This window comes from Sminthopsis crassicaudata, chromosome 3, assembly GCF_048593235.1.
Source record: "Sminthopsis crassicaudata isolate SCR6 chromosome 3, ASM4859323v1, whole genome shotgun sequence".
Taxonomy (NCBI): Eukaryota; Metazoa; Chordata; class Mammalia; order Dasyuromorphia; family Dasyuridae; genus Sminthopsis; species Sminthopsis crassicaudata.
In genome coordinates this window covers 487723802-487730038 of record NC_133619.1, presented here as the reverse complement: position 1 = coordinate 487730038, position 6237 = coordinate 487723802, and the positions used below count along the sequence as shown (strand labels likewise).

The following is a 6237-nucleotide window of genomic DNA, read 5'->3' as shown; positions in this document are numbered from 1 at the left end:
ACAATTCATGTTTGTTATACCACATTGAGCCTGCCCTGGCTGTGGTGAGAGTCATCACTAATAGCCTGTGTGTTATTGCTATGTGCTTGTGTACGACCTCCCATGCTGATAGGTTTGTGCATACCTATTTCTAGTAAGACCCTTCAGCCCAGAAACCTGCTAACAATATCTGGCTTGACTCCTGACTTCCCTTTGGTGCCTTTCATCTCTCTTCCTGAGAAGTCGGGGAGGGTGTGGTCCCCTCCTTTTTGGGGTTCTCACCTCCCTGAGAAGTCAGGAATGGTGTGACCACCTGTGTTCTAAAACAAAAGGAAAGTGGGAGATGTAAAGGGCTGAAACTTTGAATAGTGCACTTGAATCAGACAATCAAGCACTTAAGGTTTATTCCTATTCGAAATAAGACAATGACCCTATTAGCATATGTTTAGATAAATGGCTCTTCTCACCATTGATGCTGCTCAATATTTGTTGTAAAGATAATCATAGGCAAGGATTAGAGTGGGGGTGACAGAAGCCAGAGCTCATTTGGGCAGGACAAGGAGGAGAAAGGTGGAGATTCTGGACATCCTTGGCAAAACTCCTAGCGATTTTGTCTGTTTCCTTCACTTCTCCCCCTAAACACCAAGGACTTTTGCCTATCCTGACTGGCTGATAATGAGGCTTTCAGGGAGCTAGCCCAGACTTTATACCTCCAGTTGGTAAAATGTCCACCCTCAGATCTCACACAGCATTTCATTTTGCAACTATTGTATTTATCATATTATTTTGTATTATGGATAAATATTGTTGTTATCTCCTTAAAAGTACTAGCACTGTATATTTCAGGTATCTTAACAAATGTTTATTGAATTTTTTAAAAATTAAATTTAGAGAAGAATCTGTCTTCTCTAAATTTTATATATCTCCTTATCTTTAGACCAATTCTCTGTATACAGTAGATGCTTAATAAATTTTTGGGGGGTGACATAATAATGGTCTTGGTATATATAGAGAGTTACCCTATCTCCTTCTGGTCAATGCTGAGGGACTTGAGAGCTTTGAGAATGACTAGGCAATGTCATTATCAGTTATTGAGCAAGAAGAATATTGATTTTGAAAAGCAAAAGAAGTTATCTATCTAGCCTGCCCAAGCTCAGAGATGTGTACATAGTTGCTACTAATTAAATGAGGCCTTTAGAGATTTATTGAACGATTTCATAACTACTGACCTGGCTGAATTGGTTGTCAAGCTTACACTGTCTGCTGGCAAGTCCCTCCAGAAATTATTGACAGTATGATCTTGGGCAGTGTCACACAGAGTTCTTCAGATGCTCTCTACCTGACAAGGCATGTTGGTTTACAAGTGGGAGTCCCTCAGGCAACCCAGCTCTTACTCTGAATAGATTTTGTGGCTCTGGTTTCTAGTCTATTATTAGTGAATGTCAGGATATTTGTGTCAAAGACACTGAAGTGGTATGCAGAGGAACAGAAAGTATGAGCCAGGCTCCCTACTATGTCACAAGCATACACTTTAGAATTACAGTGGGAACAGACCAAACTGGAAGACATTTTGTGGACAGTGTTGACTGCTCAGCATATTAAAACCCTCATGGCAATTACTGCTGAGAACCTTGCTGTAAAACATAAAATAAGCAGAGAAATGTATGCTAAATATGCTTTTCAGTCACAACTGAGGTGGAAGGCTAATGATACTGGCTATTTTAATAATGAAATGACAACAAAGAAAGGAAAAAAAACAATATGAGTGGATGAACATCCCGACCTCAAACAATTTTGGAGCAATTAGCCAAGTACTCTTCAGGATATGCTTCAAGAGTGTCTGATGGAGAAGTAGCAGTGATCATAATGAGTGAAGATGTTAAAAAGCATATTCTGACTTTGCTCGCTAAAATTGTGGGCTACTTTGTATCTGGATGTCTATCATGGTCACTGGTCCTCTTCCTGCCATCAGTGATGCACTAAAAAAGTCAGGACTGAATCTGAAAGACTCCAATTTGGTTGAAGTGAATAAAGCTTTTGCTCCTCAGTATCCAGCAGTGGAAGAATCTTTGCACATTGCCCGCAGCAAAACTTATGTGAATAGAAGAGGCACTATTCATCAGGTACATGAATAAAAGATGTCAAACTAGAAAGTATGCCATTGGATCAGCTTGTATTGTGGTGTCCAACATATTGCTCTCCTCATTGAGAATACAGCCCGAGGACTCAAGGAGAGAGCGACTAGAGTCCTTAGCCTGTAAACATTTATTTGCTAAATTGTATGAAAAAAAGAATCTTAATATAAGTTTCTGACAGTGACTTTGTGTTATCAAAGTAACCCAGGAAGTGAAGACAGATGAGGATTCTGAGGATACCAAGGCAAAAAAATAAAATAAAATAAAAAATAAATCCATTTATCTAGAATGTCTACCCATCCTAAACCAAACCTGTTTTCCTCAGTAGTATAAAAGGCATTTCTTAGCCAAATCGTAACTAAGGGAACGTGCAAAAATAGGACTCCTACCATATATAGCTACCACATATACCTTTTTGCTTTATTGCATAATTACAAGGCTATCTTACCAATTATTGCCCTAACTCTCTAATAACACCTGGTTCACTCTTGTCAAAAAAGATGTTTCTCATGTCATTGCAAATAGAAGGTTTTTATTGATCATTTTTGAAATTGTGGTTGCTATATACTAAAAACACTTTATAGATCATTTGTGACAAAAATCATTATAAAATATCAACAAAAAAGTCATCTCAATTAAAAAAAAAAAAGGAGTGATCCATTTGTCTTTTTTTCACAGATGAAGACTACATCAGGACTATCTGAATCTCTCGAGGGGTGGGAGAAGGAATAGCATCCTCTCTTCACCCTGCTAGGTGAACTGAGATGGGAATGCTAACCTTGAAGGCAACCTTGCAAGTTCAAGAAGTTTGGAGAGTAGAGATCCTTGGTTAGAGCTATTTGAAAAGAGAAGGAATTTCTATAGTGAAGAGAGTACTGCTGACAAAGGCAAATAGCTCAACTTTGATCAGATTTAGCAGAAGATAAGGACCTGAAGGGAGTTTAGATAGTACAGTCTAGATGAAATCTAAAAATGCCTTCTCATCAGTTTCACAGAATTGCTTTATATATATCTTGGGTGCCTCCTGGGTGACTGTAATAGTAGGTATAAGTTACTAAATCCTGTTTTAAGTCTACTAATATGCACTACCAATTGAAAAAAAAAATTTGGTATAGAAATAAAATAACTAGCTGTCCTATACCTGAGTCATATTATACATTAAGTACCTTTAAGTATATTCTTTAGAAAGATTCTACAGCTGAGCCAAATTTAGGCTTTAAGTGCTTTTCCCTCAGGGCACTGAGGAACCATATAGACCAAACTTCCTCATGCACAGAAAAGTAAACTGGGGTCCAGAGTATCTAGCTAGTACTAAAGCCAGGACTAAAACAATATTTTTTTCTAAAATCTTTCTAAAAACTATTTTTAAGTGTTTTAGTCCTTGTGCTTTTCTTGATTAGCAGGTAAAAATGATTAATAAGTTAAATCTCTCACAGATTTATTAATGTGTGAAACCAGATTGCAAAACAGATTGTTCAGAATAGGTTTCTTAGCTCAAAGTCTCTAACTCTGAAAGAGTAGCTTTTTATTAAGAAATTAGATAGAAAGGCAGGTAGTTGGCTCAGACAGGTGGCTAGGCAGTTAGGTAAATGCACTAGAATTAGAGACAGGAAAATTTGCATTGAAATCCTGCTTCAGTTATTTATTATGATTCCAGGCAAGTCACTTAGCCTCAGTTTCTTCATTAGTAAGATGAGCTGGAGAAGCAAATGGAGAATCATTCTAGTATCTTTGTTAAGAAAACTCCAAAAGATGTCACAAAGTCACATGATTGAAACAACTGAACAACACAAATGTGTGTCTGTATAAGATGAAAGGGTTGGATGTAATGGTTGTTAAGGTCCCTTTCAGTTCCATATTTACTGTCCTATAAATTAGAGTTTAACCTTCTTAAACTTTTTTCTCTAAATAACAAACTGCTAAGAAAAGTCATTAACTCAATCTTTGTTTTTCTTCTTCAAATTTAGTTCTGCTGGGGCAGCTAGAAGGTGCAGTGGATAGAGTGCTGGTCCTGAAATCAAGAGAATCTGAGTTCAAATGTGACCTCAGACATTTAATACTTCCTAGCTGTGTGACTTTGGGCAAGTCATTTCCCCCCAATTGCCTCAGCAAAAACAAAAACAAACAAACAAATTTAGTCCTGCTAATTCTTTGAATTAAGTTTATGTCACTATTCATCTAAACAGAGCCTAAAATTTTAAGTGGAAATTCAGGAATAAGATTTTTTTGTCATTGAATTTTGCTCTTGGGTACAATGTCCAGTGCTACAATAATCAAGACAGAAGATGAGAAATAAATAAATTCAACTGACATTCATTAAATGCCTTCTGTATGGAAATCACATATATGTTGTATAATGGATAGAAAGTCAACCTTGGAGTCAGAAAGATCTAGATCCAATTCCTGTCTCTTATTATGGTCAAGTCGATTAACCTCAGACTCAGACAAATCTCTATGGTTATAAATTGCATTACTGGAAGAGTTTCCACTTCCTACATGGAAGAAATCACAGGACTAAATTGTTCCCACAAAGTGAAAGGCATCATGATAGGCAATGGAGACAGGAGACTGCAAATGGATACAATCCTTATAATCAGAAGCTTACATTCTTCTGTGGGGAAAAATGCACAATGTTAACTATGGTCAGGGCAGATAGATGAATAGAGCACTGGTCCTGGTGTCAGGAAGACCTGATACTTATTAGATGTGTGACCTTGGACAAGACACTTAACAAATTTCAGTTTCTTCAACTTCTCCAACACCGCTATCTCAGACTTAGCATCTGCAGTTCCCGAAGCTCTGCCCCTACTTTTATTGTTACTGACTTAGCTTACTCTTTTAGCTTTAGATAACCCAGGCTAAAGGCTTCAGGAAAGGCTAATTATACCTTTCTTAAGATCTTTCTTCAGGAGGTACTCAAAAGGGTTTCTATTACCTTTGCAATCCTGGATAAGTCATATAACCTCTTTCTTCCTTTGTAAAATAAAGGGGTCTTCCATGAACAACTCTTATAATTAACTTAATTTATGGACTTTTACAAATTGATGAAGTCAGGTTTGGTTTTGTGGGAAACCTTGTATGAGCTAGAAAGAGTATAAAACCAATGAATCAATTGTACTGGTAATTATTTCTCTAAATGTGAAAAAGTCCTAATTTCTGATAGGGAGTTGAACAAACACAGACAAAAGATGAATGCTCCCAGTAATATCCAGGATCCAAAGAGTGACCCAACTCTAAATTACCACCATTTAAATCATATCCTTACCCTGAGGAACAAACTGGAAAAACAGGCTGTGCACACTTATTAGTGTTAGCATCAAAGGAGAAAAAATTAAAGGGAAGATGTAGTTATAGTATTAACTTGTGTGTCAAGAATTCTATATTCTCCTTGGGTGTGACCCCTTTACTATTAGTGTGGGTTCAAGATCAATGTCACTAAGGGGGGGAGTGTACAAGTTACAGTAAATGTGCAATCCAGGTACCCACTTTGAGATGAAAGGGAACCACATCAAATATAACCAGCTTTTCAGTTCTGCATTTGAATCCTAAGGCTTGTTGTTACCAGTCTGATGGATAATCCTCTGGTTTAACAAGTCAGACAGAATCTTTATTAAGGATAACACTCTTAGTTCTTTAGCTTCTCTTGATTAATATCTTGAGGCTCCCAAGCACAAATTACTGAAAGCATCCTCTCAGTCTTGATTAATTGTGAGATAAATATCTTTATTGGAAAGGACCACCTTTCTTGCAGGAACTATTTTGATACCTTTACTCTAGACTAGTGGGATTCTTAACCTATGGGCCATGGATCCTTGGGAGACTAAAGACTTTTAAACATCTCACAAATCCATAGGTAAATTCACAAATAAACATTTACCTTATGAGGCAGCTAAGTGATATCCCATTGGATAGACAGCTAGAACAAGTCAGGGAATTCTAATGTAGACTAAGACACTTACTAGATCTGAACAAGTCATTTAACCCTTATCTGCCTCAGTTTTTTAAACTGTAAAATGGGTACTTTAATAATAGCATTAACCTTAGCAGGATAAAATAAGATTATATGCATAAGCTACTTTGTAAACCTTAAAGCACTACATGAATGCTACTGTTATTCTTATGA

At 36.9% G+C, this 6237-nt stretch overlaps 1 pseudogene; it reads left to right on the top strand.

Annotated features, from left to right (window-relative positions):
• Window positions 1-1160: 1160 nt before the first annotated feature.
• Window positions 1161-3888, top strand: LOC141563099 (3-ketoacyl-CoA thiolase, mitochondrial pseudogene; annotated as a pseudogene).
• Window positions 3889-6237: the final 2349 nt, after the last annotated feature.